At 35.9% G+C, this 14222-nt stretch overlaps 1 long non-coding RNA gene across 1 annotated transcript; it reads right to left on the bottom strand.

The window, feature by feature from the left end:
- Positions 1 to 1035: 1035 nt before the first annotated feature.
- On the bottom strand, positions 1036 to 2031 carry LOC137624267 (uncharacterized). Its single transcript, XR_011040704.1, has 2 exons — positions 1385 to 2031; positions 1036 to 1188 (listed from the first exon to the last, which is right to left on the bottom strand). It is a non-coding gene; the product is annotated as an uncharacterized lncRNA (long non-coding RNA).
- Between the last annotated feature and the right edge of the window lie 12191 nt (positions 2032 to 14222).

The following is a 14222-nucleotide window of genomic DNA, read 5'->3' as shown; positions in this document are numbered from 1 at the left end:
CCAGCTAAAAAAAGTCAACAAATAGTTGTGTTTCATATGAAATAGATGTCAGTTTATCACAAATGTCGTTTTTCTTACTGTATTAACCCTTTTATCCCCAAAGGATGTACTGGTACGTTTCACAAAACTCATCCCTTTACCCCCATGGACGTACCGGTACGTCCTTGCAAAAAAATGCTATTTAAATTTTTTTTTTTGCATATTTTTGATAATTTTTTGAGAAACTTCAGGCATTTTCCAAGAGAATGAGACCAACCTGACCTCTCTATGACAAAAATTAAGGCTGTTAGAGCAATTTAAAAAAAAAATATGCTACAAAATGTGCTTGGAAAAAATTAACCCCTGGGGGTTAAGGGTTGGAAAGTTCCAAATAGCCTGGAGGTAAAAGGGTTAAATGATATAATAATGGTTTATAACAGTATTTCATTATCTTATCTGTCACTTTCAGTTAGATTTGTGCATCTGAATGTTTGGTAGTCGAACTTTTGTAAGTTGAACGTTTGTACGTTGGGGACCTCCTGTACGCTAGAAGTAACCAAACATTGAAGTACAGTAAATCGACAATGGAGGTGATGATTGATAAGTTGTTATTTTAGCACGAGTCGTGTACTGTACATTCGCTGTTAAGTATTCACTGGACCAACACGAATAAAAAGTTCCTTTCTAAGTGTTTGGCATCAAAAGTTATATTAACAACTTCCATGATTATCAAATAAATGTTAATTTAATCAGATTGAATTTCAATTGTCTCAGTTAAACAGTATAGTATTCAAATATTTAATTAGTCACATAGACTATCTTTTTACCTTAAATATACTAGAATTCAAATTAGCTCAAATTACAATGTAAATGTGAAAAATTCCCTTATTTAAAGGAATCAAATATATTGTACAATGTAATTGTTTATTAAGAGTAATATGGTCAACTAATTAAGACATTTTTAGTCTAACATGTATTATGAAGAAAGTCCGAAGGTATTACTATAATTAAATAGCGCATTTTAACAATAAAATTGCTTTGGTAATGATTTTTAATTTTATATTATGTAGCCATGCGGATCTCGTGTTATTAATGTAATTGTAATCATTAAATTTTATTTAATTCTAAAGTATTTGGATTAATTTGTGTAGAGGGATCGTCGAGTTCTAAGATTTTCAACGTGGGATTAATGTAAATGCTACGTTAAACCTCCTGGCTAGTACAGTGGTAACGTGTTTGCCTAGCATTTCGCATGGCAAGAGATCGATCCCCGCCCAGGACCGTGAGTTTAAGCTGCTGTGGTAGGGCACCACAGTGGGGGGTTGGGCTTGCCCGGCTGACGTTCTGGTGAGCATCTATTCTGATGGAACCGGAACTGAAACCAGTCAACTTTAACCTTTTAAACCCTCATCTTTTGTTTTTACTTTGTATTTTCTCATTTTGGGGATACAGAAAGTCCTCAAAGTTACAAACTTAAAAAGTTTCAAGAAGCTGTTTTTAAGTCTAATTTTGTTACATTTCAGCTTAGGGTAGGCTTCACCTAACTCGCACGCGTACGATTTTCAGCTGAAAAAGTCGTCAAAGTCTCGTTTCATATTGCAAATGTCGTCTTGTTTACTGTATCAAGTTATAAATTTTTTTAATTACAGTAATGTATTTCATTATGAACTTTTAATGCGATACTTGAAATGTATTTCAGTTGGATTTCTGTTTGTATCCAAATGTTTTTTAAGTTGAGGACCTTCGGTATATATGAAATGAGCTTTCTTCTCGAGTTCCCAATGGACCCTGTTCTTCAGCTATGCTCTGTTACATCTGGTCGTGTTAAATATAAACTGTTCGTTCTAATTTACACAAGTCTCATTTCTCTCTGTATCAAAAGAACTCAAAAGATTAGTCTGGAAGGAGAATCATCAACCTCTCACTTGTGTTGGATTCAAATTTACCAGTGTCAAAGTTATGGTTGAAAACATGATTATCTTTGGTAACTTCGTTTTTATTTCATGATAGGGGAATGATGCCACTGCAAGAAAGAAAATGTTAATTATTCACAGACTTACAGGTTGTGAAAAATATGTTCCTGATGCATTGAATGCTAGGTCTGTTATGGTGAGAAAGTCATTATTTTGTGGAGAATTTTCAAACAAATTTTTGTACTGGATTCTTGAAGGTCTTAAGCCCTGTCCACACAATCAAGCATGCTTGACGGGCAAACAGTGATACCAGGCTTCAATAGGTAGTGAGAATGAGAGTTGATGACGTCAGAAGCGGGAAAACCACAGACAGGGATCTGGCCTCACTGTTTGTTGCCAGATCCCTGCCTGTGGTTTTCCGGCTTCTGACGTCATCAGCCCTCATTCTCACTACCTAATATTGTCTGGTATCACTGGTTGCATGTTGAGTATGCTCGATTGTGTGGACAGGGCTTTAGGTATAGGCCCCTTTTCATTTATTTTCTTTTTGATAATACTGGTTATGGAAATTAAAAAATTTATCTTTTTAGTATATTTAAATCCAATGTAAATATGTTGCTCTAACTGTACTTGTTAATTTCATAGGTATTTTTTGTTGGTAGGGAGAGTGGATTTATCGAATTGGTTAAGGGGGTCCAACGGAAAGAATTGTTGCATATACAGCTCTGAAAATATGACATACTTTTAATAAGTATTTTAATTTTGTTACATAAGAGCTCTGAAAAGAACGATTTGGTATTTTCCATCGTTAACATTTTAATGAAAGCTTTTTCATAACCTACACTTATGAATATTCTCATTGCTATTTTGGTGGATTACTATTTTTTACCAGCATGTTTTTTTTAGACACTTGTTTGTCTTTGATACTGTACTTACTCTGGACAGAGGATAATGCTGTTGGTTATTCCTGAAGTATAATAGTGAGGGAAATGTTAAATTTATAATAGTTTCTTTATGGGAAAGTATATATTTACAAGTTATCACACTTTCTAATGCCATGCTGTTCCTAATTGAAGAGGCTATATATGAGGTTAGTTACACACATACCTACTCTAGCTATAAACAAAGAAAATTGGTGCCTTGTGGTGGCGTAACGAACCTCCCCAAATTTGCACGTTTGAAACAGGGTATAATTCGAGCTTTTGAAAGTTCAGGATGCCATACTATGTTAGGAAGAAAACTGCATTTCGTGTAGGCCTTTTTTTTTCTTTTATATAATTTATAATTTTAAGGTCCTCGTCAGGAAATTCATGTATAAATAATCTAAGGAGAAAAGAAAATTTTAATGTTTTGAAGTATATTGATAACTATCATAGTTTTGCAGAAAGGTGTTCCTACAAAGGGAAATTGAATTTGTGCAAGTGGCTCGATGCTTCTTCCAAGGCGAGGTTTTGTATGCATGGTGGTGAATTTATAGGAATTCCATTATTAAGCTCAATTTTAATCTAAGTTCACATAAAGGCTTTAAGTTTGAAAGCTGTATTAGTAGATGTTTACTGAAACTGCTATTTTTAAGTAATTTTTGTAATGTGTAGACTGCAAATATAAAATGTTGTGTGTATTTGTGTTTGTGTTATCTTTTTTTGTGTAATTTGTAGTGTGAGTAATAATTATTATTATGGCTTATTGGTAACATCTCTGCCTGATGCTTGCCAGACTGGAGGTTGAATCCCGCTCAAAATCGTTTGTTTTGTGTAATAGTTTTTTAACCTCACCATCCTTGTGAGCTAAGGATTGCCTGGCCTTCTCTAAACCTAGCTTGGGTGCTAATCATATGTATATAGGTCAGTCTCTATTATTATTATTATTATTATTAAATGCTAAGCTACAACCCTAGTTGGAAAAGCAGGATGCTATAAGCCCAGGGGCCCCAACAGGGAAAATAGCCCAGTGAGGAAAGGAAACAGGGAAAAATAAAATATTTTAAGAAATATTTCCTATATAAACTATAAAAACTTTAGCAAAACAAGAGGAAGAGAAAATAGATAGAAAAGTGTGCCCGAGTGTACCCTCAACCAAGAGAACTCTAACCAAAGATAGTGGAAGACCATGGTACAGAGGCTATGGCACAACCCAAGATAAGAGAACAATGGTTTGATTTTGGAGTGTCCTCCTATTAGAGCTGCTTACCATAGCTAAAGTGTCTCTTCTACCCTTACCAAGAGGAAAGTAGCCACTGAACAATTACATTGCAATAGTTAACCCCTTGGGTGAAGAAGAATTGTTTGGTAATCTCAGTGTTGTCAAGTGTATGAGGACAGAGGAGAATGTGTAAAGAATAGGCCAGACTATTCGGTGTCTGTGTAAGCAAAGGGAAAGAACCGTAACCAGAGAGAAGTATCCAATGTAGTACTGTCTGGCCAGTCAAAGGACCCCATAAGTCTCTAGTGGTAGTATCTCAACGGGCGGCTGGTATAGTTGGCTAAGCAGGATGCTATACATAGCTCAAAGACTTAAACAAGGGAGGTAGCCCAGTGAGTAAGTAAATGATTAAAATATGAGAAGTAATGAATGAAAAAATGTAAAATATATTTTAAAACTCATCAATAACATCGTTATTATATATGAACTATGAAAATAGACATGTCCAAACTGTTCAACAAAGGCATTTGCAACAAGTTTGAATTTCAAAAGTTCCACCAATTCAATTGCCAGATAAGAGGATCATTCCACAGTCTGGTCATAGGTGGAAAAATGTTTCTAGAATACTGTAGAGTTGACCCTTATGCTTGAGAAGTCAAGATTATTTACGAATACCAGCAGACCTGTCCTACATACATGCCAAATAGTATAGCACCATCATCAGTTGCTCTTTGAGAAGGATGAGATTTTGCTCGCTTGCAACGTCATAACTCAAAAAAAATTTTTTTTGAGTTATCCATATAGACATACTGTATTCATCTTCAAATGCTGATTTTTTTGGTAAAAAGTGTCATAATTGTAGCTAAAAAATTGATCGCAAGAGGCGCTAAGAATCCTAATAACATACATTAATATGAGAGTGTTTTAATTGATTAAAATGGCTCTCCGGAAAAATAGCTATTTTTGAGTTATGACGACGTCGCAAATGAGCGATTTCCGGAGGCTTAAGAACAATCAAGTAATAGACAGTGTATATTGAATGATGAAACCAATAACAAATTGGATGATTAAATCCATATTAGGGTTGTGGCTGTTGTTAATGTAAAAAGTCCTGTAGGGGTGTTGTCATGTGAGAGATTAGGAAACTATTTAACACAGTTACTTATGGCTCTCATGATTTATTGCCCATAAGTCAAGAGATTGAATACAACATTAACAAAACCGAAAAAAATGTTTGTTTCTACGGAAAAAACAAACCTGGATTTCCTTCGTTTATTCCTACGCAGGTACAAACTTCAGTCATTTATATGGGTTAACTCCCAAGTCGATTAAGTAAGCCAGAAAAAAAGAAAAAATAAATTAAGTACTGGCTAATATTGTTTTTACTTGGTTTCCATCACAATACAAGTATTTTGTAATTAATTGAGGTAATTTCTGTAAGTGTACTGTACATATGTACGCTAGTCCTGGACATGGTAAGGCTGCAGTATAGTACAGTATATACAGTAACACTACAGTAGTCATCGAGACGCTTCTAACAACTAAACACCGTTGTTCCTATCTAATATAACACTCGCTGATACAGCAGTGTATATTATTGTAATATAAGTATAGTACTGCTTAACTATAAGTGTTTGCTGTTTTCATTTGGAGGACTCGCACTGTTTGACAATTCACAGCACACGTAGCCTACATTTACATATTGTAGAGTACAGTACATGTACATGTAGTTTACGTACAGTATAGTTGATAAACAATACTATACATTACTGTACAATATATATGCAATGATACTGCATTTAAGATTAACTAAGTGTACATATTTTGTACAACGACCACAAACCATTTTCATACTTAATCGTACGCAGCAGTCTTCAATCATGACGCAACTCCCGATGCGTCATCTCTTGCGCAGTACTGTAGAGAATAACACATCTACAGTACATTACCCAGTAAATATAAACACTCTACAGGAGTATGTACCACTGTAGAGTATACAAATACATCACTTTTTTACATGAAAAAGAGATTCTGCTCAGAAAGGACCGAAGCGGGAGATGTACACGCGTAGAAACAATGCAAGAAAGGCCGAGTCAGCGTGAGATGGGATGTTGTGCTGTGCGGAAAGGTAAGTGGCGCAAAGGAGCGCAGGCTGTTTGAAATCGTTCCGCCGCGAGAGTACTTCTCGCCAACCTGAGAATGTGATTTTTCATTTAATATGTTATACGGTTCTGTGTCGCGAAATTGCAAAGAATAAACCCACAAAAAGCGAGGGTGGACTACCTTCTTTCCATTTATTCTGGTAGAAATGAGAAATTTTTTTCTAGTCTTGTTCTCTAGGCTATATTTACTCTACAGAAAGAGTAGACAATCTGTCACGGTTTCTTTTGTTCTGCCTTTCAACAATTACCTCTTCCTAATTCTTGTGCAATTGGTAATAGCATTCAGTTTCACGGCATCTCCACCCTATTACCTTTGAGGAATTCACCATGGAACAATGGGAACTTTCTCCCTATATTCTCTCCCTGCTGCCACACTCAGGTTACAACAACACTCGCTTCAACTATTACACAACATTCAAATAGAAAGTGAGCTTGGTACCTCTCCTAAATCCATTTTTTTTTTAAGCAAAATAATCAGATTTTTGCAAAAGAAAAGAGTTCAAATTCTGCTCACTCCTTTGCTCATAGGATTTGGAGTTACACTAAACAAAGTTCAGGTAGCACTTCAGCTAAAGGTAATGAGTAAAGATGTTCTGGTAAACATGCTTTTTTTATTTTTACAGTTAGATGGCTATAGGTCCTTGGACTTGCGCTCCCCTCAACTCGGTCATTGTTCAAATAATTGTTTAGCATTCCCATGTAGTTTTGAACCTTCAAGCAAGAGAACTCACACCAAGTCAGCGGAAGACCATGGTACAGGGACTATAGCACTATCCAAGACTAAAGAACAATGGTTTGATTTTGGAGTCTCCTTCTCCTAGAAGAGCTGCTTACTCTACCCTTACCAAGAGGGAAGTAGCCACTGAACAATTACAGTGCGGTACTTAACCCCTTGATCAAAGAAGAATTGTTTAGTAATCTGTGTTGTCAGGTGGATGAGGACAGGAGAATGTGAAAAGAATAGGCCAGACTATTGTGTATGCGTAGACAAAGAAAAAATGAGCCATAATCTGTTGTCTCCATCATATCTTTTACAAGGGAGAGGGGACAGATGCATAGCACAGTTCTTGCCTACACGGATGATGGCTACATTGCTTATCAACCTTTATTTTCAGGCCTCTAATGAGAAAGATAGGATCCCCCTGAACTTTGTTGGGTATAGTTCAACTTTATGAATCAATTTCTGGCACCAAGCTCTGCATCCTAACAACAACAAATTTAGCCATTTCTAGTCGACAGCAGGACAAAGGCCTCAGACATGTTCTTATTCATGTATGGGGTTTGGCCATTTTCATCACCATGCTGGCCATTTCGGATTTGTGATGACGGGACTTTATTCTGTGATCGCTCACAGCAAACCAATCTAGTATGAGTGGTTCTAACTAGTACAGCTTTGCTGTTAATGACGATACGCAAACCCTTTCACCATGTTAGGTTATCGAGTTATCCCCAGGCCATAATTGTAATTACAGGGATCATCTCTCATACTCATTTTCACAATCAGGACTCGACATTTCTAGTTGGGTGTTTTACTGTCCTTTCAGTCTTCAGTAGTAGACTCAGACTATTGGAGCATAGCAGAGGTTCAAAACTTAACTTGTTCCTCAATTTTTGGACAGTGCCAGTCACCCTCCCAACGAGGAACGAATCTTGTACATAGAAGACAAGCGTTTGTATTTTCATAGATATGAAAGGCAAAGTTTAAATTTGTATATTTCCTAGATACCAATTCAAACGCCCTTTAAAGTACTTGTAAGTGTTACCAAAGGAAAAATTACCTGTAACTGTTACCAAAAGGAAAAAATTACGAGTTACTGCTAGGCAAGAAGGCAGTACTAAGCCACTCGCTTACCTTGTTACCATGCTTCAACGCCTGTCTCCAGCTCGCACTGGGATTATCCCTTGGTAGATTAATCTGGCTGGAAATCTAAAATAAATGAAACTTATAGTATGATTCCTTAAAAAATTTCGTATACAAAATAGCATGTTTAAGTAGTTAAATTTCTTGATAAAGGATGGTGGCAGATTGGAAAACATTTAATTTACAAAGACTTAAGTTATTTTCCGAGACAGATCTAGTAATGCAAAGTTGAAAAATACTGATAAGTACTTTTAAATAATGTCTAACTAGACCTTTAACATTGCATTAAACTTTGAGCGAAATTAGTATCTTTCTTAAAAGGCAGTTTTTGGCCATTCTTCTGGAGATGTGTTTTGTTAGTAGCTGTCATTTCTTTGGCCTATTTGTTCATGCCAGGGTTTGCAGCCCCAATGATGTTTCAAGGCCCTTCTAAACGAGAGGCAAATGCATGGGCAGCAGACACTGTTACCAATTTTGTTGTATGGGGGACGATCATGAGCATGGATGACGTCATAGACAAGGACACGACGGGCAAACAATCAAAGTGCCGTTGTTAAAGCACTGAATAGGCACCTGAATATTGTCAAACACAACTATGACTGCACTCTGCCCAGTGTCAGGTCCATGTCATACATTCACTTGCATGTGCCTGCTGACTGCCTTGGACTGTTTGATCTGGTAACAGTTTCAAAGAATTACGGGCAAATCAGAGTGCCCGCCCTGCATTTGCCCTCCGTGTGGACGGGCCTTTAGACTTGCATAGATCAACCCTTCATGATATAACTTTGTTTTATACCTTTTTTTCTGATTTATCGGAGGGTGGCCTGAGCCGAGAGTTTCCCCATATTTTCCAATTCATTTTTTTTCATATTTATACATTGAAGAAATATACAGTAATTGATTCACATATAGTAACATTTATTTTGATAAGTAAGAGAAAAAGTATATAAAAGAAAACCCAATTTAATGTTTTTATTTCTTCATATAAATACATCTGTGTACTATACTAGTATGATCAATAAGATCAGTTTATATTAGCATTTACATAAAAATGAGATCTTGAAACCATTGGTTACAATTATGCCCACGTTTAAGGCAACGGTTCCACTAAAGGCAGAATCATGCAAGGTGACTTTACTCATTGCTACAACTCCTGTATTACTATATGCACCAAAAACGGCGGTGACTTTATGCACCAAAAATCTTTAACATGCTTTGCCAACAGTGTGACTGGCCACCTCTCAAATGGTGGCCAATTATAGTTCAAGTAAGGGAAAGAAAAATCGTTAGGAAGCTTGCCTTAATCAGCCGATTTAAAAAACATAAACGGTAGCCTCGATGATTCTGGTCTTGATTATCTTACAAGCGTAAACAATGGACGAGACGTATATACACTCTTTTTATTTCATAATACTATACTAATATATGAATATTACACGCGTCATTATTATTATTATTATTATTATTATTATTATTATTATTATTATTACTTACTAAACTACAACCCTAGTTGAAAAAGCAGGATGCTCCAAGGGCTCCAACAGAAATATAGCCCATTGAGCTAAGGTAATGAATAAACTACAAGAGAAGTAACGAACAATTAAACTAAAATATTTTATGAACAGTAACAACATTGAATTAGATATTTCAATTATAAACTATAAAAAGAGACTTATGTCAGCCTGTTCAACAGCAAAGCATTGCAAGTTTGAACTTTTGAAGTTCCAACGATTCAACTAGATTGCTCCTTTGGTCTGCCACTTTGGTCACTAATAAAGTATCATAATTATCTAAATATGTTTCATTATTACTATTATTATGTTTACATAATTATGTGTGAGAAACTAGCCACAAACTGAGCATGATCATATACTTCTACAGAAATATGATTGAAAAACATATAAACTGGTTTAGGGCATACAATTTTAAGTGTTTTGTAAATCTATTCAAGGTACGAAGACTGAAATGCAACAAAAACAAATTAAGAAAATGTTCAAACCAAATTATTTCTGATTTTTTTTTTTTTTAGATATTTAGACAGAAATATGATGAAGGCTTCACAGGACAAAATGAACTTGAAAACCGCATTTAAAAAAAAAGTGAATACAGTATGGACAAGAAATCCGTGAGAAGTGGAGCCATAACCTGAGATGCTTAAAAATCAAAGAAGTGATAAGAAACAAACTGTTTCTCAAGCAGATTTCTGATTGGCAGCAATAAAGTTTGTAAAAATATGGGCCTAAAGAAAGAGGATACATATATTCATAAATAAGTAAATATGTACGTATGTGCATATACTTTATATACACATGCAAATTATTATCATTACTACTTTCTATGTTACAACCCTAATTGGAAAAGCAGAATGCTATAAGCCCAGGGGCCCTAACAAGGAAAATAGCCCACTGAGGAACGGAAACAAGGATAAATAAAATATCTTAAGAACGGAAATAACATTAGAATAAATATTTCCTTTATAAACTATAAAAAACTTCAACAAAACAAGAGGAAGAGAAATAAGAGAATAGTGAACCCGAGTGTACCCTAAAGTAAGAGAACTCTAACCCAAGACAATGGAAGACCATGGTACAGAGGCTATGGCACTACCCAAGACTAAAGAACAATAGTTTGAATTTGGAGTTCCCTTGTATACTGTACATACATATACAGTATATTAGCAACAACTGTTATGTCCAGCAAATGGAACATACGTAGCAGAGAGTAAAGTCACGTCGCATGACGTTGCCTGTAGTATTGATACCATCTACATCACCTGCAGAATTCAAAATTAAGAAAAACGGCCTCACTCGCTATATACGAGCGTATTCATACTCTTAATTACTCTGACGAGTTCTGGATGGATACTGCCTATGTGTTAAAAGAAATCCTACATTCCATGAGTATATTCATACCAACGATACGGATGGCAATCAACTATCTAGTTCTAAAGACTTTATGTACAAAAGGCCTCTTTGGCTTCGACAGAGTTCTTGGAGTCTGGAATGGTTCCAGATTCCGAGAGGTACAAGAGAAAAGAAACACGTACAGCTGGATACAGGGATTGTTGGTACACCTCGCTCCGAAGAAGTGTACTCTGTTAGATCCTTACTGCTCGGCGAGTCCTTGTCTATTGCCCTGCCCACCATTTATTTGGTATACTCGCTGCAAGTAAGGGTGCCTTTCCTCAGAGCTAGGTGTACCAGCAATTCCTGTGTCCAATTGTACATTATATACATCATATATAGAGAAATACTAGAAATCCAATTATCCTATGAGTAAATAGTTGTTATGTATGTACAAATGGTACAATAAATCTACAGACTATTTCAATATACAAATAGATACATTCATATCTTTAGAAAGCAATCTGGTACAGATTAAGAGATTAAAATACCAAGCTGCTATATCTTCAAGTGCTATGCAGTTGAGATTTATATGTCATCTAATCACAATATATGAAAACTAAAAACATGTCAATTCACAAAGACAAATCATAAATGCACTTAGAAAAATCCAGGCAAAATTTACAATCGACTACTAATGTAAGAGGTGAAAAAGTAATACATCATACATACATATACCAAGGCACTTCCCCCAATTTTGGGGGGTAGCCGACATCAACAAATGAAACAAAAACAAAAAGGGGACCTCTACTCTCTACGTTCCTCCCAACCTAACAAGGGACTCAACCGAGTTCAGCTGGTACTGCTAGGGTGCCACAGCCCACCCAACCACATTATCCACCACAGATGAAGCTTCATAATGCTGAATCCCCTACTGCTGCTACCTCTGCGGTCATCTAAGGCATCGGAGGAAGCAGCAGGGCCTACCGGAACTGCGTCACAATCGCTCGCCATTCATTCCTATTTCTAGCACGCTCTCTTGCCTCTCTCACATCTATCCTCCTATCACCCAGTAATAGATATTTTAAAATTACGACAGGGCAATTTGACGTTTTAAAATGATTCACGAACACGTGAAATATCAAGGTGAACGAGGAAAACCGGAAAGGTAAAAGAATGATTGAAAATTTTATCAAGTGGGAACATCGGAACATAGGAAGAAAAGATAGTTTTCTGTTACAAAATATTGAGATTTTGATCATGTTTGGATGAAACTGAAAGTTGGGTGGAAAGAGAAAAGCAAGAAAATGCAACAGCAGGAACCAAAAATTTAAACAGGCTATAATTAAAGACCTTTCCATAGCAAATAAAATTTCCAACATATTTTGGTAAATCAAAATACTAAAACAACCACTATTTTTAATTGTGACAATTAACCGTGGTACTAAGCAAAGAAATTCATCAATTTCAAAAGTTTCTATTTACTGATTAAATCTAACCTGTAAAGGACGGTATCCTAAACCTAACGATACGGTAAAGCTAACGATACGGTATTCTAAAGCTAACGATACTGTATTCTAAAGCTAACGATACGTAACCTAAAGCTAACGATACGGTATTCTAAAGCTAACGATACGGTATCCTACAGCTAACGATGCGGTATTCTAAAGCTAACAATGCGGTATACTAAAGCTAACGATACGGTATTCTAAAGCTAACGATACGGTATTCTATCGCTAATGATACGGTATTGTAAAGCTAACGATACGGTATTGTAAAGCTAACGATACGGTATTCTATCACTAACCATACGGTATTCTAAAGCTAACGATACTGTGTCCTAAAGCTAACGATACGGTATTCTAAAGCTAACGATACGGTATACTATTGCTAACGATATGGTATTCTAAAGCTAACGATACGGTATTCTAAAGCTAACGATACTGTGTCCTAAAGCTAACGATACGTATCCTAAAGCTAACGATACAGTATTCTAAAGCTATCGATACGGTATTCTATCGCTAACGATACGGTATTCTAAAGCTAATGATACAGTATTCTAAAGCTAACGATACGGTATTCTATCGCTAACGATACGGTATTCTAAAGCTAATGATACGGTATTCTAAAGCTAACGATACGGTATTCTAAAGCTAACGATACGGTATTCTATCGCTAACCATACGGTATTCTAAAGCTAACGATACTGTGTCCTAAAGCTAACGATAGGGTATTCTAAAGCTAACGATACGGTATACTATTGCTAACGATACGGTATTCTAAAGCTAACAATACTGTGTCCTAAAGCTAACGATACGGTATCCTAAAGCTAACGATATGGTATTCTATAGCTAACGATACTGTATCCTAAAGCTAACCATATGGTATTCTAAAGCTAACCATACGGTATTCTAAAGCTAACGATACGGTTTACTATCGCTAACGATACGGTATTCTAAAGCTAACGATACCGTGTCCTAAAGCTAACTATACCGTGTCCTAAATCTAACGATACGGTATACTAAAGCTAACGATACGGTATTCTAAAGCTAATGATACGGTATCCTAAATCTAACGATACGGTATCCTAAAGCTAACGATACGGTATCCTAAATCTAATGATACAGTATCGTAAATCTAATGATACGGTATCCTAAAGCTAACGATACGGTATTCTTCAAGCTAACGATACGGTATCCTAAAGCTAACGATACGGTATCCTAAATCTAATGATACGGTATCCTAAAGCTAACGATACGGTATTCTAAAGCTATACGGTATCCTAAAGCTAACGATACGGTATCCTAAATCTAATGATACGGTATCCTAAAGCTAACGATACGGTATTCTAAAGCTATACGGTATCCTAAAGCTAACGATACGGTATCCTAAATCTAATGATACGGTATTATAAATCTAATGATACGGTATCCTAGAATGATACAGTATCCTAAAACTAACGATACGGTATCCTAAATCTAATGATACGGTATCCTAAAGCTAACAATACGGTATCCTAAAGCTAATGATACAGTATTCTAAAGCTAACGAGGCACCCAGTCTTCACTCAAAATTTGGAATTAATCTGAAAAGAATAGTTTGTGACATAAAATGATCAATATTTATTAAAATTTAACATTTTCTGCAGTCAACATTGTTTATGATTCTACCTTCCTAGCCAATAAGCGTTCTCAGTGTAACACAATTGAGAATGTTGTTCTGCATAGTACAGATGGTACGAAAATAACAAACATTCAGATACAAACACAAGGTCCCAACTCACTGACAATCGGATATACAAACACGAGGTCCCAACTCACAG

The sequence above is a fragment of the Palaemon carinicauda genome, chromosome 2 (assembly GCF_036898095.1).
Source record: "Palaemon carinicauda isolate YSFRI2023 chromosome 2, ASM3689809v2, whole genome shotgun sequence".
Classification (NCBI taxonomy): domain Eukaryota; kingdom Metazoa; phylum Arthropoda; class Malacostraca; order Decapoda; family Palaemonidae; genus Palaemon; species Palaemon carinicauda.
This window is presented reverse-complemented; position numbering and strand designations above follow the sequence as displayed.